Raw genomic sequence first — 24695 nt, 5'->3', positions numbered from 1 at the left:
ATAAAAGACAGCTGTATGACCTCAGGATTAGAAAACATATTTTCATTAACAGGATCTGGCCTGTGGATCATAATTTGGCAACCCTAAAATGTTTCACCTGTACAAACTGTTGACATATATCAAAGAAGTTCTAAAGGAAAAAAGCTGTTAGAAGAGGAAACAATATATCAATGATTATTATAAAACTAAATAAAATACTTTTAATATGAGAAAATTGTTCTTGCTCTTTGTAATCTTATCTAAATGACTGTTTTTGCAGTTCCACATTATTATGTAAGAAGTAGGGGTATGACAGTGTATATTAGGCTGCTCATATTGGTTAATCTCTAATTCCCAGAGGTGAATATTTACAAAAACAAAGTGGTAGGATTTCAGAAATTTCATTTTCCTAGTTTTTAAAAAATTCTTTATGGAATAATTTAGAGGAAGGATAACATAAAATGAAACTGAACACAATAAATACTAAATAATATATGTTTGTGTTGAAAATGTGAAGTTAATTACAGTGATACCAATATAAATTGCTTCACACATCGGCAACCCCCTTACAAACATGCAACAAACCCACCTGACCCTCCAAAAACATAAATATTTCCTCATAAGACATCTTTAGGGAATAAAACACTTCCAAATATAACTATGGGCCTAAAGCAACAGTTTTGCTCAAAACAGTCTCTAAAAATAAAATAAAATGTACACATACAGTAGAATAACTAAAACAATGAGAATCCAACCAGAAATTACTAGAAATTTCACAAGGCAGGAAAATGTGAAAAAAACCAGTAAGAAATTTGGACAATAAAAGAAGGACCATAACTGAATGGCATAATGGATTTAGTAGACAGTGGTGTCAATAAACCATTGAAAGTATGAACAAATATTTCAAGAAACACACACACATAGATATAAATTAAAAGTGACTCCAATAATGTAGAAGTAGAATTCTAAACCATGACAAGTAATATTTATCCCTGTTATGCAATGTTAGCTTAACATTTGAAAACCCATTAATCTAATCCATTGCATCATATAGGTCAAAATTAAATAAGCTCAAAAAAATGGCAAAATACATATACAGTAGTGCCAAAAACATATCTTATGGTGAAAGTGTGAAAATAACAAAAACTACAGCCAAAGAAATTGACAATAACAGATTAAGACAAATTTGAATAGTTCAGGTTTCTCACTAGCAACTCATTAGGAACAAAATCAGTCTTCCATAAATTAAATTCATGCACAAGAGAAGATTTTCCCCAAGGTGCATATGACTAGTCTTAAAATATTTTTGTTTGCTTCAAATATCAACTGCTCTTAAATAAAAGACAAAGCAGAGCTGATAAATGTTTTAAGTTAAAAAAAAAACACACTCAAACTATTTCATGCAAGTCTATGAAGATAAGATTTAATTATGCCATTGCACTATTTTATTTAGGGATAGCCCTAACTTGAGGCTCAACATCAATTAAAACAGAAATTAAGAGATCATTATCTAAAAAACAGCTATTTACTATAACTTATGTATATCTCACTATCGAAGTAGACTTTTCAAATGACAGCAATGACATCAATAATTAAATTATTTATTTCAGGTAATATTCATATACTCCTAAACATAGGAGTATAAGAGAATATGTTTCTGATCCGAATTAGTGTGAATATTTATTTGAAATCATCACCTGATGGGGCCCTGTGGTATAATAGATTTGAGAAGATTGGAAAATGCACAAATTTTTTTTGGGAATTTAGAAAACAAACACTATGAAAGTGTAATGGGAATTGTCAAGCAGAGTTGTCTTCATACTGGATATTAAAATAAATGATCAAAGAGAGGTTTCTTTTGTCTGTCTTATGTTTAAATGACAGTCATGTTCTCTGTTCACTTACATGGCTGGAGTAACTCATAAACAGTTGGATTTAGTCAAAGATGCACTTTTATTATATATCATTGTGAAAGGAAACCAGAGAAAGGTATTTGTGCTTGCTTGGTAATTATATGATAAAGGAGCTCAATGAACATGAAGGGAGATGTGAGATAAAATATGAGGAATAGGTCATACTTTTTAATCAACTTAAATACTAATTCATATTTTATTATGTTCTATAGTAGTTGTTAAGGGAGAGACTTAATGGGTAGCATTCTAGGATTAATCTTTTTCATGTATAACATATATAATTATGGAGATAAGTAGACCATTCAATGCATGTAATTATTTCCTCACTTATAATGAATTGATTTAAAACTTGATTCTCACTGGAAAAACAGGGAAGGGGACTTAAAAATCATTTTGAATGAGAATTGAAGAAGAGGTTTAAGGCTAACCTTTGGCATGAAAGAAAATGGATATCACCACCAATATACAAAACAATAATAAGAGCACAAAAAACATAGAAAATGACTGTAAACAAAATTCCACTATTAAGGTAACAAAACAAGATATTATTCTTCCACAATAAATAATAGTGTACATCTTTTAATATTCTTGGTAAAATTATAGCTAATTCAATAATTTATAGTAGATTTCATTTCTTAAACTCATTATAACAACATATCACTTTGTTTTGAAGTTTCAAATCTCATTATCAAAATGAAGCATGGTAATAGTGAAAATAATTTAAGATATCTTATGAAGAGATCCATGAATCTAGTAGAGGTAACATGAAAGTTGAATTCATTTTAAAACATGAATGAATTAACCATATTGTATATATTGTATCTGCAGATGGACAGCAAACTAAAACAGAAAAATCAAACACCACTACGATTGCAGAATTTGTTCTCTTGGGGTTTTCTGATATTCCCCAGCTCCAGTGGATTCTTTTTGGGATATTTTCATTCATATACATGACTATTCTGATTTGTAACAGTATTATAATATTGATAACAAAAACTGACCCTGCTCTTCAGATACCTATGTATTTTTTCCTTAGAAATTTTTCATTTCTAGAAATCTGTTATGTAACAGTCACTATCCCAAGAATGCTTGTAGACCTTTGTACCCAAAAAGGAAATATTTCCTTTTTGGCCTGTGCTGCACAAATGTGTTTTGTCCTTATGCTGGGAGGTGTGGAGTTCTTCCTGCTGACAGTGATGGCCTATGACCACTATGTGGCCACTCTGAGGAACAAGGATGTCATCGTAGCACTGAGAAAACTTCTCGCTAAGTTATTAGCATGAGGCAAGCACATCAAATTACAAAAAGTATTTGGTTGTAAGTTTATTGTGTTGTTTCAGCAGAAAAGAATGTTTACCTTTGTTCCTCTGTGCTTCACTAATAATAAACAATATTACAACTACCCATATTAAGTCAAGGGGCATTTGCTTTATAGTTTATTTAAGTACTTCTATATAATCAGAGTACAAATTCACTCAATTGCAAAGATCTACTTTCTAAAATCACCCTTTCCTCTTGTTGTTAACAATGGAGTTAAAAGAGAGCTTCAGCAGCACAAGGAAAGATAATGAATATCATATAACCAGGGGTTGGTGTTGTGTTCTGGGGTAATTTTCCTGTGTTCTTCATATCCTCCAGATATATTTGTTGCCCCTCTCTGATGTAATACTGTAATTTAGATTTTGAAAAAGTAGCAGAACCAGGTAAACTGGGGAAAGCAGGGATATCTAGTCTTCTTGTTTCCCATTACAATTTTTTTTTTTTGCAATTTTCAATTTCTGTCTTTATATCTACCCATGTCCTTCTAAAACTACCTATCGTGTGTGTGCTATAATTTACTCTCTCATAGTTCACTGTTCTCTGGAACATTACTCAGTCCCAAGATAGCTTCTGCTTTCTTTGTTACTATATGATTAATATTAAGCATCGTACAACTTTTGCCTTAGAATATTCATACTTATTTACATAATTTGAATGTTGCGTCTTCAAAAACATCTCCATCTAGAAATTGCTGTGACCTTATTTGAAAATGAAGTAAGGATTTGGAGAAGAGATCACCATGGTTTAGGATGGGAAACAAATCCAGTGATCATTGTCTCCAGAAGAAGCAGTAGGCAGAAGAAATTTAAAAAAAACAGGGAGGAGGGAAAAGGAAGCATAAATAAATAGAAAAAAACATCTTGTGAAGAAGGAGATAAAAACTGGAGTGATTCAGCCACCAACCAAGGAAGGTCAAGAGCCACCGAAAGCTGGGGAGGCAAGGAATGATTCTCCCCTAAAGGCTTTGTGGAAGAAAAGTGGCCTAACAACACTTTTTGTGGATATTAGCCTTAATGACTGTGCGAGCCTAATTTTGTATTGAATTAGTCCCCCAATTTGGGGTAATTAATTAAGATAATCCTAGGAGAATAATACACCATATATCTAGTGTTCTCTTAAGTTTTTTATTTTTATTTTAATCATCTGGAGTCAAGTCTGTATCCTGCCAGTCCAGAGTAGACATCTCCTGCCACCAACTGATGCTTCTATTGTTCTATCAGTTCTTTAAAAATTGATATTTCTTCCATCTGTTGTAAAATAAAATACCTTGCAGTGATTTTACAAATTCATTTAATGAAATATAATCTTGAAGAAATAACATGCCCAAGAGTTATTATAGATATATATTTGTTGAAGATATTCTTGAACGTTTTGGATTTCTATTTTAACAAGGCAAAACAAGATTGGAAGCTAAGTGAATACAATTGGAGTCATCCAAAGAAAATGATAAAAATATATGAAAGCAAAAATTAAATAAATAATATTTTTAAATGTAGTTGATAAAGTTTGATGAGTAAATTCTAAGAAAAAGCAATGCCTAGTAATCTTTGATCCACTTTAAATTGATTTTTGTATAGGGTGAGAGGCAAGTTTGTAGTTACAGTCTTGTATAGATGGATATCTCATTTTTCCAGAAATATTTGTTGAAGATGCTGTCTTTACTCCAATGTGTATTTTGGAAACCTTTATGAGAAATCAGATGACTGTTACCTGCCTGGACTTATTTCATTTTCTGAGGCTATGGTGATTGGAATTATTTTCTAGTTTTCTTTCACAGCATGCTGATTGTTTTTGTGTAGGGAAGCTATAGATTTCTGTATATTGAAAATTCTATAGTGATTTTCTATCCTGCTGCTTTGCTGAAAGTGTTTATCAGGGCTACAAGTTTTCGTGAGGAGTCTTTGGGGTCTTTTGGGATTACATCATCTGCAAATAAGTATAATTTGATATCTTCCACTTGTAATTGGATTCCATTTCTTTCTTTCTCTTTCTTATTGATCTAGCTAACAGTTCAAACACTATACTTTATAAGAGTAACAAGAATGGGCATCTTGTCATATTCCTGTATTTTGTCTTATTATTGATGTTTATTGAATTTTTCATCCTCAACAATTCCATTTTTTTTCACAATCTCAATATCCTTGCTGAATTTTTCATCCATGTTCCTGACATTTTTATTCAGTTTGTGAACTGACTTCCTTACTTTATTAACCAGCTTGTTTGAATCCTTGCTCAAGAAATTGATCATTTTTAAAAGTTTAATTTTGAATTCTCTGGTATTTCAGTATTTTTGCATTCATTTATTATGCAGGGCTGAACTTCTAGAGGGAAGGTCATAGTGCCTTGATTTCTCGTATTTGAACATTTTCTTCATTTTGATTTGTGCTTCATTAGGTATGAATGTCTCTTTGTTTTATATATATATATAATTAATTTTTGTTGGAGTCTTCTTAGTGGAAATGCTTCGTTTGAGGTCACAATCCATACTATCTCTCAAAGAGGACAAAACAAGTAGGATGAATATCAACAATTTCAAAAACACAGCAGATATTTAAATGTAATATAAAAAAATTGGAGATCATGTACACCCCAATGGGGTTTGAAACGAAAAAAACTAGAATACCTAAAAACCCATTAGTAATATGGTTGTCTTGGAACTCGGTATCATGAAATTGAAGAATGAAAGTCACAGGCAGCAAGGTGAGCAAAAGAGCAGAAGTATATTAAGTAGAGAAGAGAAGCCCCATGCAGAGGGAACTTGGTCTCAGAAAGGTGGAAAGGTCTCAGAAAGGTTTCAGGTCATGGTTCCTTTGTCTAGGGATTTTATAAAGATTCTTTTTTCCCTGATGAAGGGAAACCCACTGTATCCCAATAACATTGGCTCATTGGAATTATACGCCATGCATGCTTTTCTGTCCATCTCTGATTGTTCCTGGGATTCAATCATGCATAGTTTGCAAGCTTCAGCAATTTCAAGGTGCATGGAGTGGTTTCAAGATTCTCCACACCTTGTTTATCTTGCCTCTGGGCCAATGGTAGATCCCATTGAGTCCCCCTTTCCTTAACCTATTTAAAAGGTCCTTAGCTCCTAGCTTCCAGTCTCACTAGGAGTTTAAATGTTAGTAGATCTAAAAGTATGAACAGCTACTAAAAATGGTGGAGGGATGGAGAAAGGAAAAAGAAAAGGAACAACATAAGAAGGAGAGGAAAAGAACTTGGGGTGGGAATAGAGAAAAAACTAGAATGATGGAGAGAGAGAGAAAACAGGGTAAAACAGGTATGACAGGAAAAAAGAATGATCAAAAGAGAAAAATAATTTAAAAACCAAACATCAATTCTACAAGTACAACAACTACAATTATATAATGCCCCAGTCATTTCTTCCTTGATGAGGGAAAGAAGGTGAATTTGTAGAATACAGGCTTGTTTTCTCAGTTCTCTTCATGGGAAGATAGATTTACATTTGTTTATTTGATTTACCTGTGTGAATTTGGAAGAAGTTAGTGTGGTGGAGTCTGCTAAGGGTTTTAGTCTTGTCCTGCTTTCCCTGTGTGTTGAGTTCAGAGCATTGTTTACCTGAAGGCTGGTATGCTGATGTGGGGGCTGCCCTCACCTCTTCCTGGTAAAGGAGCAGAGGACTGCCCAGGTTGCATGTCTCCCTCTACCTTTGTTGGATTACCATGAAAAATAAATTCCAAGGAAGTGGCTAATGACAACTAATTTGAACATTATGGAGTTGGGCAAAACAATCAAGAGAATATAGTTTTGATCCCAGTTGCCTTATCTTCACAATTTTCTGTTTTAGCATGGGCAACTTATGTCCCTTCTGTAACTGGAGTTCAGAGAGTTTGTGTTGCAGGCCCCAGCATCTGCTGTCACTGCAGCAGACCTTACTATCAGCTCTTTGGCTATTCTTTTGGTGATTTTAGCTTTCAGTTTTGCAGTCAAGCTCCAGCTAGCCTATGTCTTCCCCCAAGGAGGTTCTGTCACTGACTCTGAGACAAAGTTACAGTGCTTAAGCAGTGTAGAGAGGAAGTCCTCAGGTTTGCCTATGACTCCTTCTCTTGCATGTATGGGTAGTGAAGCATGTGGATTTCGTGTCTTGGATTTTATTTTTTTTTTGAGTGCCACCTGATACACACCTGTGGATCTTTGGAGGTCTGCAGTTTGGGCAGGTCTTTTGCTTATTGCTCACTGGTGGGAATACTTCCTCTTCCCTATAGTTTTGCTCAGTGCTTTACGTTAGAGTCCATTGTTTCTTTTTCTAGCTTACAATATTTCTGGATTTCATCCTAATTCTGTCTGCTGTTTGTTATTGCCTTCCCTTGCTGTTCCTAACCACAGTGCTCTATGTGAATCACAAATCTAAATATTTTATTTCAGTTTTATGGGGACATCAGAAAGTTGCTTAAACAAGATAACAAGTATCGTATTTTAACAAGGATTAATCTCCACTTTTTCTTCATGTAATTTACTTAGAAAATAATTTCAGAGTTTTTGTAAACAGAGCTGTTAAATAAAACAGTTTTTTTAAAAACACTTTTTCTGACCTTAGTGTGAAGAAAATATTATTTGTTAAATGAAGTTGGTCCACAGATCATAATTTGGCATCCCTCATTACACCAAATAATTTTACACCTGTATTTATAACTGATGCATATAAGTTCTGAAGTAGATATGCTGATAGAAAAGAATATAATAAAAGTGATGACAAAATGTTTTTAAAATGTGAAAAATTGTACTTTTCATGAATAATCCTGTGTGAGTGTATATATGTAGTTTTGAGTTATTACATCTAGTGCAAAAAAAGATATGGCAGTGTATATTAAGTTCTTCATAATGGTTACCCACAATTCTTGTAGGAGGATGCTAATTAAATCAAAGTGAATATTTCAAAACATTTTTCTTTTTGGTATTGATTTCATCACACAATGACAGAGGAACACAATTTTAATTAATGTAGATTTCTGTTTAGAAACTATTTAAGGCAGAAACGAATGTCTTCACATCTGTAGAGGGCTGAAAGAGAAAAATGTGTCAATCAGGATTATTTACCTGGTGAAATTATCCTGTAAAACAGAAAGTAAACTTTTAAAATATTAAGTAAAGGGAAACAATATATCATTAAAATATTTGCAAATGGAAGTTCTTAAAGTAGAACAAACATGAGACAAATGCAAAGGTCAATATGAAGAATGAATATAATTTGAAATGAAGACATTAATGTGCAAATTATTTTTCACACTTGTGTTTTTTTTGTAGATAAATAACACTTTAAACAAAAATAAAGTAATATGTTGTGGTTTTAATAAACAAGAATAAAGAGGAAAGAGGAACCTGCGTATACAACAATGAGATATAAGAACTGAATGTTTGGTTGAAAAATACATAATCTAATTTCTAATACAATTGCTTTAAAGCCAATAAATAAACTAAAATCCAACTTTGAAAAAGTATATAAGATAGAGGAGAAAGCCAATTTTTTATAAATGATATATGTAATACCAAACACAATGAGAAAACTGAATTTAAAATAACAAAACAGTTTAATTATAAAGAAAGTAGATTATATAGCAAGACTCAAATATATGTTAACTGCACAGAACAAATTTGAAAGCTGAAAATACAGATTCATTGAAAATAAATGAGTAGGAAAACTTTACTACACAAAGACCATAAGTACATAGACAGAATACAAAAATATTAAAAATAGATTTTAAGAAGATATGCATAGCCATGATAAAAGGCTATATTTAATTATGAAGCAATAATTAAATATTTGGATTACATAAATCTCAATTTATATGAAATGATAATTAGGGTTTCAAAATAAGAAAAGTAAAACTTGAAATAACTAATTCGATAATTCCACAATCTTAGTAGTAAATATACACTTCCAGGTTTCATTCATCTGCAAAATTTTAAAATGAACAACCCACATCCTTTTCAAGTCCATGCTGTATCATGGAGCAAGTGCATATAACTTTTAATGTTTTCAAATTGTGAAAAGAATAGTCTCTGAACACAAATAATGTGATAACAAGACAAAATAAAATATTTAGGAAGACTGGTGATGAATAGAATCAGAGCACATTGCATACATGTGTAGAAATGTTATAATGATACAATTTTGCACAATAAAAATTAAGTGAATGACTTGTTTATAAGAAATATGAAGTCATTTTAAACAGTCTTCAAAATTCTATGATAGTGAAAGTATAATAAGAAAATACCATTCTACTATTACAGCAACAAATTCAGCAACCTATTTTAATGGTAAAAATAACCAAATTTTATATAATATGAAACACAATTTTAGAAGTCAGACATATTATAAAGGAATAACACTGGTCTCAAAAATATTTCTGCAAAGAGGGGTGGGTTATATCAAATATTCTAACAATGAGTATCAACAACACAACACAAAATCTGACAGAAAATAAGAAGAGAATATTAAAAAATTATAAAAGATCACTAATTTGACTCTTGTACTTAGAACTAAAACCATAAAAAAGAATGTTAAAGTATGAGACCCAAATATTATCATAGCTAAGTAGGGCTTTTCACAAGACTGCGTGGTTAGTAAACAGTCTTAGAAAATTGGAATTATAACAGATCTGACTTCTTTTGTATGAAAATCTGCATTTATGTTAATTGTATAGCTAAACTTTTAATGCATGATGCAATATTGAGCCATATCTGAAGAGTAAGCATGATCTAAGCATGTCTGCATTAGGGATGTATCTTGGAACATTTGTCTAGCATGTACAAGGTCCCTGGGTTTAATCCTCAACTTAGCAAATGCACACACACACACACACACACACACAAACACCTGATACCCTGCACTAGAAGTCCTATCAGTATAGTGAAGCAAGGCAAAATAATTAAAATAGTAAAAGAAAAAAAAAGAATATGCCTCTTTGGTATTTAAGTAAGCATTATCATGGACTAATATAATCAAAGTTATTAAAATAATGTAATCAAATTATAAAATAATTCAAAATGTAAATATAAAATAAATATAAAATAAGTGATACAACAATGATACAAATAAAATAATATGGTGGAAATATTAGGTATTCCTGTATGAAAATGGAAAAATGAGTCCTGTTGGAACTATTCCAGCAATGGGGGACAAAGGAGAATGATGGAGGGGTAAGTTCAACTATGATAGATTGTGAGAACTTTTGTAAATGTCACAATGTACTCCCAGTACAATAACTTTTAAGAATTAAAAAAAAATCAACAAAGAACTAATAAATAAGTAATAAAATAAAAACATACTAATTATTAATATAAAATATGAGATAATTAAATATAGAACAATTATAAACATAGTCAAAATTACTAACCTACATTTTTGTCAGAATTTCCCTATATACTTATTCCCTAACTACTTATTTAAATCCCAATTGAAATGGCCCAACAGACATTCCTTCCCGGGTAGGCATTACTCATTGAAAAGCCCACCAAACTGACTCTTCCATAATTACCAGAGGAAATAACCAAGTGGATACAGAGGTCAAGCGATCAGCCCTCCAAACTGCACCCCAATTTACCATGTACCCCTTTACCCCAGCTTCCTGTCCCCCCTCACTAAACTCTCTCTCCCCCTTCTGAAGTTTAAACTCTTCTCTTCTATTTACATAAGATTTTCATCCTAATCTTCGTGCTCCTTACACCTTTCTCCACCAATCACTTTTCCCTATCTCCAGGAGACATATAACACCTTAAACAGATTACCCAATCCTGCTCAATTCACCAGCTCACAAACCCCAACTCTAATCTTAGACCCCCTTCCTTTCCTACCCACCAAGCTAGGGGATGCCTCCCTGCCATGGATTGGCAGGTGGACTTCACACATATGCCTCCAGTAAAGAGGATTAAGTACCTCCTGGTATTGGTAGACACCTTCACAGGATGGGTGGAAGCTTTCCCTATGACCAATAAAAAGGCCTCCACAGTACAACAATTTTGATCACAGACATCATCCCACGGTTTGGTCTCCCAGCCTCCATACAGTCAGACAACCAGCCTGAGTTTGTTTCCTCTATTTTCCAAAAATTGGAACAAGACTTAAATATTCACTGGAGGTTTCACATTCCCTATTACCCCCAATCTTCAGGCAAAGTTGAGAGCTCCAATTGCACACTAAAAAATACTCTCACCAAACTCTCCCTCAAGCTCCATGTATACTGGACAAAGGTCTTACCCCTAGTCCTTCTCCGCCTCCGGATTCTCCCATAAAGACCACTCATGCTCAGCCCCTGCAAGCTCCTCTATGGCCGTCCACTCCTGCTTATCATGGTTTAGCCAGAATCCCCCAACATTTCCTGCACTCTCCTCAATCCTCTCCTCATTTTTCTTCACTCTCTCCTTTGGTCTCATGCTCATGATCAGTTGCCACAGCCCTCTGACACACCAAAATAATTCCCACCTTCCAAATGGGAGATCTGGTTTATCTAAAAAGTACAGCCATACCCGGCCACCTGCAGGAAAAGTAGAGAGGCCCATTTAAGGTCATCCTCACCACACCCACATCTGCTAAGCTAGCAGGATTTCCCTCTTGGGTAAATGTTCAAAATCTAAAACTGGAAGCCCCACAAAAGACCTATCAATCTCTTCTTACAGGACCAACAAAAATAAAGATCTCCTGCTTCCCCAAGACACACCCACGGAGACTCCCGGGGCATAAGCAGGATCCCTATGCCTAGGGACCTGGCATCTCGCCTACTCACTTTTTATACTTCCCCCCCTCCCATTCTTTCCTGTCAGTGTGTGCCTACGCTTTTACTCTTTCCTACATACACTCTACTCTAAGATTTTACTTTTCCCACCTCCCAACACAATTAGCCACCCTCTTTTCTCATACCTTCTTTACCCCTGCTTCATAGATTGGGTAGCCAACCTTCATCTCCAAGGTACTCTCTCAGACTTTACTCCTGAGGAAATCTATTCATTTTCCAACATTCTCTTTGCTTTATTGTAAACTGCACCACCTATGTTTTCACTCCATCCCTTTCTGTGGGTAATTCTTGTCCTTGTCCCTTCTCTCCTGAGTATTGGCCTGTGGGTAACTTCTCCCCTTGAGTGGAGATGGCCCCATTGTACAGCTCTCTGTTTTGGGTACCTCACTCTGTGCACCTTACTCATTGTGCTTTCTTTTTTCTTATGACCTGTACCCTCGTGAGCCTCAAACTCCCCCCTGCCCTTGCACCTCATCTTATTCCTACCAGCATAGGGCTTGCAATGATACAGCTACCCCATGTACAATGTGGGGCAAACCACACTGGACTGCAAGGAGTAAAGGCAGCAATTTGGGTTATATTTGCTTTGGGAATCATGGGCAATAAGTGTGCTGGACTGAGCTCACACATTATGGTATTTCTAATGGAGGAGGAGTCCAGGATCAGGCATACAAGAAGGTCCTCCACACCCAGGTACCTCAGGTTCTCGACAACCTATTCTTTCCCACCAAAAAGCCTCTCAAAATTCCTTTACACACGCTGTCCCTTTCTGAAACCTTTCTCCTCCAGGTCATAAATACCACTCATCAACTACTCAACCACACCAATCCTACTCTAGCCCATGGTTGTTGGATGCTTCAGTGGACTGGCCCTTCTCAGGTTATCCTCAGCCCCATAAATATTTCCACACCCCTTACCTTAAACTATTCCTTCACCAAAGGACTCACCACCTCCACTCTTTCCCCAGTTCCCCTCTTCTAGCCAGCTCCTATTTGCCTACAGAGTTCCTCAAGGATAGTTGAGGTAGGCTCCCTGGTGACAAAAAAATGTCACATCACTAGGGCGGCCAAGAAAACCAGAAACAATATCTGCTGCCCACCTCCATTCCCAGGACTCTCTTTCTATATGGTCAGAGTGTATACCCCTGATTACCCCAAGCCTGGAAGCGTATTTGCACTCTGGTATTTTTGGTTCCTGACATGGATATTATTACAGAAGATCAGGACCTCCCCATCCCCCTCACCATGTGCATTTGTTCTAAAAGAACAATCCAGGCTATTCCTTTGTTAGCTATCCTGGGTATAATGGCTGCCATGGGAACAGGTGCTGCAGGAATAGGAATGTCTATCCACTACTACACAAAACTCTCTAATCAATTGATTTCAAATGGTAGCTGAGTCTATCCCAACCCTACAAAAACAACTTGACTTCCTAGCCTCAGTTGTACTCCAAAACTGACAAGGCCTTGACTCACTCACTGCAGAGAAGGGTGGTCTCTGCCTATTTTTACAAGAAGAGTGCTGCTTCTATGTTAACCAGTCAGGGGTAGTAAAAAATAAAATTAGGCAACTCCAGGAACAATTAGAAAAATGGAGAAGGGAATTAGAGGAATCTTGGAGTCCTCTAGGGAATAACATTTACAATGGTTCTCCTGGTTAATGCCCATCCTAATGCCATATTTCTTGCTCTCATATTCTTAAGCTTTTTCCATTGTATCATAAGGATGATACAGGATTTCTTTTAGACCATATGTCTGCTATTGCTAATCAAAATTTAACCAGTTGTACCTCCAGGGATATCAACCTCCCCAAAACTGCCCAGAAAACTACTGTGAACGCTCCATCCAGGACAAAACAGGAGCCCTAGGATCTTGTCCTGTACAACACTGCCTGCCAGCAGGATGCAGCTAAAGAGACCAATGCTTTGCCCCAATTCCTTATCCTCAGCCCCACCTTCATCATTATTAAAGAAAAAATGGGGAATGATACAAAAATAATGCCACCATTTTATAAATCAGAGGCCATTTTATCCTCAAGTCTCAGCTCTTGGAAAATGGAGCCATTCCCAATAAACAGCCCCGCCCTTTAACAAAATTTCCCCAGCTCCCAGACAAGCTCCTCCCAAGTACCACCCCCATCAGGGACCCCTGAGCCTGCACCAACCCCTTACCCTCCCTCTTCTATAAAAGGCCATGCCTGGCCTGGAGACTCTCTCTTCCTGCGCTATCTTTCCTGGGTCAGCCAGGCAGCTCATGCCTATCATTTAACCCTGCTCTTGGACGTGAGATTTTCTCATGAGCTTTCTTTGTGAGTGGCGTTTTTCCTAACACCATTCATTTACTTGTGAATGACAAAATTCCATTTCTTAATGAATAAAATTCTATTGTGTATAAGTGCCACATTTTCTTTCTTTTTTCTTTTTCTTTTTTTAAATGTTATTTTATCCCTTTTACATTGACTTACATGTGTATATATTATTTGGGCCACCCTGCCCAAACCAGCCTCCAGGCAGAACCTGTTCCACCCTCTTGTTCTCCAATTTTGTTGAACCACATTTTCTTAATCCATTCGTCATTAGAGATCTTGCCTGGTATCCATCATGTCCTGCATTTGATGCCCAGCACCAAAAGGAATCCCTCCTCAGGAGATCCCATAGGTACACAATCTGGGTAAAAACAGTTATCATTCTATTAAAATAAATTTTATAGTAGGATATATGTAGCCTATGAGGCAAGCAGATGCTAGAGAAGGGTCCATTGGTACTTCTTGAATCACTTAGGAGTCATTTTGAAGCAGGCTAAAATTAGGGAAAGTTTGGGACTCAGAAACTTAATATTACATATCACATTATCCATGCTGTAGTTCAGGAACCACCTTCAACTGGCCCAGGAACCACCTATGCTTCTTCCTTCTCCTTGATTATTGGATGGAAATCACCCAGTTCCTCACTTCCCATAGGTTAGCGGAAATCTAAAAAGCACTGGAGAAGAAAAGCACACTCTCTCTCCTTCCAGATTCCACTTGGCCCCACCATGCAACCTTTTATATTTCCCTTCCTTAGCTGTTAATAAACTCCATTTACACCCACATGCCATGAAATGAATTCTTCCTTGCTGGACACAAAGAATTTGGAAGTCTCCAAATCACAGACTTCACATTGATAACAACAATTTCAGGAGAAATTTTAAAGACAAATGTTTCAGCCACTGGTATTAGAAAACATTGCAATTTTATATTTCCAAATCCCAGCCCCTCACATTGGCTAAGCAAATGACCACTCTGAGAGTCCTTGTGGACTCACAAAAGGATTTGGAATTGTACTTAAATTTACAGACACAAATTGAGTGGAAAATGGAATTCACAACCAGACACACCAACATACATGTTGGGCATGGCTGTCAGCATGGCACCCCTCTGAGCCAGGGGTGTGATCTAGTGTAAGTCAGGTGGGGAGTGAGTTCAGGGTTGTAGGCATGACCTTGAGCAATATGTGAATTGTGTGAGTTATGTGGGTAGCAATCCCAGAGTTCACAAGAGTGAAGAACAAGTCAGGCTTGAACTGGGAGGTTAGGAATTACCAGTTGCCAGGACTCAAAAAGGGAAACATGCTCAGGTTGCAAACAACATTTTCTGTGTACTTGCTGTGGTGTTGATAGGCTCAGGACTTTGAAAGTGCTGGATGGGCATTTTGATATTGAGATAAAACAAGAAACCACACAATCCTCTCTGGTCTAACTTGAGGAAGAAAACAAACAAACAAACAAAAAACTACTCAATGAAAGAGAGGAATCCATTCTCCTTCTCAGTGAGGAAGAAATATTAACTGTTTTTGCTGTCTCTTTCTCTCTTTAAATTTTTGTAGTTTTTATTTTCTTAAGGTTTTATCTTCTTTTTTGATTGTTTTGTCTTTCTCTGGACATATTTTATTGTGTTCTCTCACAATATTATTTCTAACAGCTTCATGTCCTATACTTTTCCCCATGTCATTTGGTGCCTCTTATCTTATCCTTTTTCCCATTCCTCTATCTTTTTATTACTTAATTATTAATATCTATACAATAATATTTTAATCCCTAGTTTATTCTGTAAGTATCCTTGTTCCTTTCCCTTATGATCTGATTGAGGTTTATAGTTATTTCTTCCTCAAAACATCTGATTTGTTTTTTAATTGTTTATTTCATCATTCCTTTCTGCTAACTCTCTTCAGTGTGGTAGTGAAAGTGGTATCAAATCTAATAACTGCATAAATTGTAGCACAGAAACAAATATAATATGAAAATTCAGGGAAAAATTATTCCACCAAATGCTAATAACATCTCAATAACAAAATACAAACATAGTGATAGCAAAAAGGTTAAAATGCCAAGCAAAGAATTCAACAATTTACTTTTAGAAGTAGTCAGCCAATGACTTTAAACAAGATTTAAACAGATAAATGAAGTAAGGAAACCAATCCAACACCTTGACAAGAAAGTCAGTAATACGGATCAGAAATTTAGTAAAGATCTTGAGGTTCTGAGAATAAAGGAATGTTGTAAATTAAAATCTGAAAAAATCAAGCATTGCAACAAGACTAGATAAAGCAGAATAAAGAATATCATGGATTGAAAATACAATCAAAGAAACATTATGCTTAGGCAACAATAAAGAACAGAAATGTTACCAACAATCACCAAAATTTCAGGAACTCACTAAACATGATCAAGAGACCAACCTAAAAAATCATGGAATAGGAGTTAAGCTATAAACCAAAGGCATAGGAAATCTATTAAATGAAATTGTAGCAAAAATTCCCCAAATCTAGGGGAAAATATAGACATTAATTGTGGATGCATTTAGAAGTCCAAGCATTCATGAGCAGAAAGGAACCTGTCCACCCTCCATTGTAGTTAAAATGCCATAAGCAGAGAACAACAACAAAAAAGGATATTGAAATCTGCAAGCAAGAATACAAATGTACAAAGGCATACACATCAGAATTACCTCAGACCTCTAGGCAGAAATCCTAAAAGCCACAAAATATGAGACGGTATATTTCAAAGTCTTCATGAGAACAACTGCCAACAAAAGATAGCATGTAGGGCAAAATTGTCTTTCAAAATTGAAGGAGAAATAAAGGCCTTCCAAGATGAGCAAAAGGTAAAGCAATTCATGACCATTAAGTGAGCATTGCAAAACTATTTAAAGGAATATGATGTAAAGTAGAGGGAAGAAAGTCACAAAAAAGAGATCTCAGAAATATAATAAATTTCATGACAGGAGTAGATAAATATGTGAGAAGTAAGAAAGAATCATGCATGTTCCAGTCAGCAAATCAGAGAACTTCTAGAAGAATAAGAATGAAAAAAATAGAGAATAAACACATCAACCAGGAAAAATCAAGTCATACAAACAAAATTCCCTAAAATGAAAATGAAATTAAGAGGATCAGTATACTCTCAATAATAACGCCAAATGTAAATGATATCAAACCTCCAATTTAAGAATTAATATTACTTGATTGGATTTTAAAAATAAGAATTCAACTGTTTTTTGTGTGCAAAAAACATACCTGACTAGTAAATACACACATAGACTGAAAGTAAAAGAATGTTTTAATATACCAAGAAAATGAAATCCAAAAGCAAGCTGAAGTTTGTGTATTTATATCTGACAGAGTAGAACTCAAACCAAAATTATTTAGAAGAAATACTAATAAAGGGAGGAGCCAGTCAATACAATATAACCTTTGTAAATATATATTCTAGAGATGTTGGTGAATATGCTCAATTTCATGAAACAAGCTATGGGCCATGAAGGGATAGATAGGTTCAGATAAAATAAAAGTAAAAGAGTTCAATATTCCACACAGACCAAGAGATTAACAAAAGAACTTCAGAGTTAAGGTGTGCCATAGATCAGATGAACTTAACAGTTTCCTACAGAATTTTCAATACAGCAGTTGCATAATATGCACTTCTTATCTATCAAAAATTTTCCAAAATATATCACTTTTTAGGCCATAGAACTAGTCATAACAAATACTACAAAAGAAATGATTTCTTTTATCTTAACAGATCATAATGAACTAAAACTAGGTATCAAAAATAGAAGCAACAAAATTATAAAAAAACATAAATAATAAAAGTACATTTTTGAATGATAAATCAGTCATTGTTGAAATTTGGCAAGGGGAAGGGGAAATTAAAATACTCCTAGAAATAGGGCTGGCAGAATGGCTTAAGTGTTAGAGCTCCTGTCTAACAAGGCATGAGGCCCTGAATTCAAACCCTAGTACAGACAAAATAAAATTGAAAGAAAAAAGATTAAGGAAAAAAAATTCCTGGAATAAAATGAAAGTGAAAACACAGCTTACCAGAATCTGTCATATATAGTAAGGGGAGTTCTAACAGAGAAACTTGTAACAGTGAGTTTATGAAAAAGTCCAAGTTTTCACATGAATAACCATAGAGCACTCCTTAAAGTTTTGGAGAAGCAAGAGCAAGAGAAAGACAAAATTCACAAAACAAATAAACATCAGAGCTGAAATGGATGAAGTAATAATGAAAGAAATTAATGAATCATTGAAATAAGAGTTTTCTTTGAAAGATAAATAAGACTGACAAATGCTTAGTCAGTGTGCCAAATGATGAAGAACACCAGCATTAATAAAATCAGAGGAAAAAAGTGGGGTTTATACATATACCAATGAAATATAGAAAATATTTTGAAAAATCATTCACCAATAAATTATAAAACATAGAATAAATGGATAAATTTCTAGGTACTTGGGAAGTACCAAAAATAAGCTAGCAAAGTACAGAAAACCAGAACAAATCTACAACTAGTAATGATATTGAAGTAACAATGGTTTTCCAACAAAGAAAAACCCAGGAATGGAAAGATTTGCTGCTCATTTCTATCATGTTACAAAAAGAATTAACACCAATTTCCTTAAACTATTACAAAAACTATTACAGAAAGTTGAAAGGGGAGGAACACTTTCAAACTCATTTTACTAAGCCCTGATGCCATATCCAAGTAAGGACACAATAAATAAAGAAAACTGTGGGCCATTTTATTTAGTGAACATATACACAAAATATCACCATCAAAATTCTTACATACTGAATTCAACATCACATTCAAAAGATCATATGCAATGATTAAGTTTTTTCTTCCTACTTGAAATACTGAATGATTGAACATATACAAATCAATAAGCATTGTACAATACATAAATGTAATCAAGGAGAAATTGCATGATAATCTCATTAGATGCAGAGAATATCCTTTAGCAATAATCAAAATTCTTTCATGATAAAAGCCCTACAAAAAGAAATAGAAGGATCATACCTCAACATAAAAAAGAATATATATGGAAAATGATAGCAGCATTATATTGAATGATGAAAAACTGAAAAAATTACCTGTATAATCAGAAATGAGTCAAGGGTGGTACTACTTTTATTCAATATATTTCTTGAAATCAGAGCTAAAGCAACAAGGCAAGAGAAAGAAATACAATGGAACAAATGAGAAAGGAAGTATTCAGATTGTCCCTATTTTTGGATGATTGATCTTGCACTTAAAAAGACAAAAGATTTATATGAGAAGACTCTTAAACATGACAAGCAGTTTGGAAAACACTGTTAGATTCCTAAAAATGTAAACGTACACCTAAATTATAACCCAACAATTCTAGTCCTAAATATTTTTCCAAAAGAAATGAAGACATGTGAAATAAAGAATTTATATCTACGTGTACAAATCATTTCTATTTATAACATCAACAACCTGGAAACAACCCAAATCTCATCAATGGGTAAGAGAATCAACAAAGTATGGCATATTTATCTACTGGAATTCTGTTCTGCAGTGACTATAGATTAACTATTGTTGCTTGTAAATGAGATGAATCTTTAACCTATACACTGAGGGAAAGCCTCCACACATGAATGAGTGCATTCTGATTGATTATGCTGATTGATAGCACAAGAAATTCAGTTACATGTTTCCTAGAGTTAAGGGAAGAGGGAAATTGTATCCCAAAGCTTCATGAGGAACTATTTCTGGTTATTGGAAATGGTAAGCACTTTTTGTTGTTGATTTGGGATATGTATATATCTATCATCACATAGCATATCAAATAATCCAAGTCTAGTATGCATATGTAAATGAACAATTGTTTCATTACAGTAGGGAAAGAAATACATATTAGCTTAAGGGCCTTAAATGAAATAGCTACAAATATTTTATTATTTTCTGAGAAATACTAGACATTTAAATATTATCTCCCTGCCAACAGACTCCTCAGTAGTGAGCAAATATATGCAAATGATAGTCTGAACAGAAAGACTAGTCTACTCCAAAATTGCAGTTTGGAGAAATGAGCGAGAATGATCACTAACAGAAGCGGACCTCTGGAAATTAAATTCGTCCACAAGAGAAAATGATCTCCAGGGTGAATGTGATTAATTCTACTTAAGAGCAGTTAGTATTTGAAGCAATCAAAGATATTATAGATTTAGTGAAACTATCTGAGATCAAGGACTTAAAATTTATTGATTAAATATTAATTATACTCATTTATTCTGAATTATGCAAATTTATCAACGTAAGTTTTAATACTGCTGTTTGGCTAACATATTTAAGAATAGTTCAAATTAATAAAAGATAAAATCATGAAACTGTGTTCGTTATCTGAAAATCAGTGATTCATTTATACAACTCATATATGTCTTAACTGTTTTAATTATAAAAGGTAAGCATCACTAGACATATGTCAAATAATGCTAGTGACATTAATGATGAAAAAAATTTAGGATGAATTTGAAAACCAATACTAATGCAAAATTTGAAATACAAGATAAAATTCAAACAGTCATCCATATAAATATTGAAATATGACATAATATTTCAGTCATCAATACAGAAAGACAAAAGTGGGAGGTGAGTTAACTATAAGATCTGTACAGAGTCGACATGAAAATACAAGGAAGTATATGTATGTTTTCAAAATTGGGGAATAAGCATTAAGAAAATATGAGAGAAATTGTCAAGTAGTGTGGACATCTTTATATTCCAGATTAATGTATGTGCAGGAGCAAGAGAGTTTGTTTTTCAGTCACATTCAAGTGATCTAGCTACTTGCATCTCCAGAGTAAATAATACTTGGATTTAGTTAAAGTTGTATTTTAAAAGAGTATATTATGCAGGGAAAATAAAGAAAGGGAGTTTCATTTGGCACTAAGGAAATTATATAAAAATGGAGATTCTTCATAGAAAAGAAAGTAAATATGAAAAAAAGGAATTGGTCATATTTGTTGACTATATTAAAGGTTAGTTAATAGTTATACTGTATAGGAAAGGTTAATGGGGAGTTTAAAAACAGCATACTGAGATTATTGTTTTTCATATAATTATAAGGGGTGAGAATAGGTTCATACTTCTTTGCATAATAATATACCTATTATTTTTTTCAGAAACATTAATTTAAGAAAATTGACTCTCCTTTGGAGTATTGAAGGAAAGAGTTAAAACTCATTTTGAATAAGAGAAAAATATATCAAGAGGAAATCTCTGGACACAAAGAAGATGTAATATAATTACAAATGCAGAAGAAAAACCTGTAATAATTCCAATCACAAGGGAAAAATAATGAATTTTTATTTCCCCACAATATACTTGCAAAAATACTTTTCACTACTCAATACCCTTGGTATCATTACAACCAGGTCTAATAAAATATATTGCATCATATTTTTTGAATTGGATTCATTTTAATTGCCTATCAGTCTATTCCTGAAGTTTCAAATCTTATATAGAAAGCTAATGATGGAAATAATTTAAGAGATTATATAAGTATATTCATGCATTCAATTCAGGTAAAATGAGGTCAATGAAATTCCAAAGTGAACAAGTTAACCATCTTTAAATTACAGTGCCTGCAGATGGAGAGCAAATTAGAAAAATCAAATACCACAACAATGATGGAATTCATTCTGTTGGGATTTTCTGATATTTCTCATCTCCAGTAGATTCTTTTTGGGATATTTTTACTCATGTATTTGACTATTCTGATGTGCAATGGCATTATAATACTATTAACAAAAATTGACTCTAATCTTCATACACCTATGTATTTTTTCCTTAGCAATTTTTCATTTTTGGAAGTCTGTTATGTAACAGTCACTATACCAAGAATGCTCATGGATCTTTGTACCCTAAAAGGAAATATTTCTTTGTTTTCTTGTGCTGCACAAATGTGTTTAATTCTTATGCTCGTAGGCACTGAGTGCCTTCTTCTGATGGTGATGGCCTATGACCGCTATGTGGCCATTTGTAAACCTCTGAACTATGCTATACTAATGAATCACAAGGTCTGTACACAGCTGGTGGCTGCCTCCTGTTGTGATTGGAGAAACATACCAGATTTTCTCTTTGCCTTTTTGTGGGTCTAACAGAATTAATCACTTTATCTGTGACATCCCTCCAGTGCTCAAGCTTGCCTGTGGTGACACATTTGTAAATGAGATAGAAGTCAACATAATTGCAGTAGTTGTTGTAACTGTTCCCTTTTTGTTGATCATGGTCTCCTATGGCAAAATTATTTCCAACATTCTGAAACTGACATCAGCCAGAGGGAGGGCTAAAGCTTTCTCCACTTGCTCATCTCACCTGATAGTCGTAGTCTTATTCTATGGAACAGCCCAAAAAAATCAGTCTGAAGAAATTGGAAAATTGCTGTCTCTTTTCTACACTATTTTTATCCCTACTTTGAATCCCATCATACACACTATGAGGAACAAGGATATCATGTTGGCACTGAGAAAACTAATAACCAAGTTATTTGCATAAGACAAACACTTGAAAACTCAGAAATTATGTCCTTAAAGGTTTGTCCTGTAATTAAAAAATTGCTTTGTTCCTATATCCTTTAATGCTAATATTTAAGCTAACAATCCATATTATGATAAGTGTTCTTTTATAACAGCATTTAGTTCAGGGCTTTTGTTTAATCATATTATTAATTAAATCAACTGCAAACATATATTTTGAGACCAATCATTCCTTTTATGGTTACCTTTGTTGAGACACTGCCTGAGTATCACAACAAAAGATTAATGTATATCATATAATCAGTATCAATATTCAAAGTTGAATTTCTTTAGCCTTCTTATTTCCCCCTGCATTATCCTGTTAGATATTGTAGTTCAGTATAGTCAGTCAAAAACAGTCAAAGATGCTAATATAATGCAGTCAGGGGACTCATTTTTTTCATTTTCCATTTTTGAGGATTATTGTGCTTTTCATTTTGTTTTGTTTGCATTTCACAATTTCACCTTTGTCTCTGTCCAGGTTCTTTTAAAAGTACAAATCCTGAGTGTATTTACTTCTCTATATCTCAGATCTCATTGTTGTCTGGTAACCTCTACCATTCCACTGTAGCTTCTGGTCATTCAATATGAAAAGCTTCTTAAATTTTCATTATAAACTCAGCATTCAAGTGACTCAGGCACGAACTAAAGGTCAGTTCCAAGCACAGGGAGAAGTAGAAAGAAACGACATTTCACAAAATTCTTCAGCAATGGCAAAGCCCTACTGACACCATGATTTTAACATTATAGAATTGTGACCAAAAGTTTTGCATTGCTTAAATTTTTCCTCAGTTTGCTAATTAGTTAAGATAGACCTAGCAAAATAATGTGCCATGTCAACCATTCCCTCACTAGGTTTTGTATTTGAATAATGCAAAATAAGTTTTGTCTCCTGCCTGGCAACAGCTGATGTGCAATACCCTTCTTCTTTACTTGGAGCCATTTTAGGTAGTAATTTGACAGTTTTTTATTTATGAAATCTAAAATATTTATTATGTTTTACTTAAATACCGTATCAATAAAATCTATTCTTACACAAATAATGTTGGTAAAGAATACATTCATATATGTACTGTTCCATGTTTTCTAAGAGTTTTACAATGCAAACAAAATAAGATGTGAAGTAAACTGTGACTCAAAATATCCTAAGATACAGTTCATCTATAGCTCTGCTTCTACTCACCCATGCTAGGCAATGCTTTAGAGCAGCTCCACTGAGGAAATCCTCACTATCTTTTTTTCTTATCTAAGAGAAAAAATGTAGAGCCTTAAATATTAATCCAACTAAAAAAGTGTATGCATCTCTGAAAATTACTGAATCATCGGTCAAACACATTTTCATACGTACATCTACAGGTGTTGTTATGAAACTTGAAGGAAAATTAAACATGTTCACATCATTTCCTATGTTTGATTGTTTGAAAGGACTTATCAGGATGTACTGTTTGTAATCAAAGAAAATTTTTTTTTAAGGAAGGAAATGTAATTCAGTGAGATAAAAATTACATGTCAACATTAAGGTTAGAGACACTCAGTATATTCTTAGTCCTCTTTTTTTCTCACAAAAAAGACTGTACTCTTCAGTGAAATCAGATGAATTATGCTAGTAAGCTCGATATCTGTAAGGCTCAAAGTGTAAGCGGAGTTAAGGTGGGATATAATCTACCTTGGCTATGTTGCCAAGCCTAGTTGTCAAACTCAATAGTACTGTTACTAACCTATACAGATAAATGTCAGAAATCTCACTGGTCTTAAAAAGAGTTAACAAATTAGGTGTCTAGACATGCCCAGGGATGATGACAGAGCTTTTCCAGGAAATGTTTAAATGAACTCTGCATCAGTAATGGTAATGAATAAATTCAATACATTAAAATT

At 34.1% G+C, this 24695-nt stretch overlaps 1 pseudogene; it reads left to right on the top strand.

Moving 5' to 3' along the window:
- Positions 1-2704: 2704 nt before the first annotated feature.
- On the top strand, positions 2705-22800 carry LOC109676853 (olfactory receptor 10AG1-like; annotated as a pseudogene).
- Positions 22801-24695: the final 1895 nt, after the last annotated feature.

This window comes from Castor canadensis, chromosome 1 (assembly GCF_047511655.1).
Source record: "Castor canadensis chromosome 1, mCasCan1.hap1v2, whole genome shotgun sequence".
NCBI lineage: Eukaryota > Metazoa > Chordata > Mammalia > Rodentia > Castoridae > Castor > Castor canadensis.
Note: the sequence above shows the minus strand (reverse complement) of the source record. Positions and strands in the feature narration are given on the sequence as shown.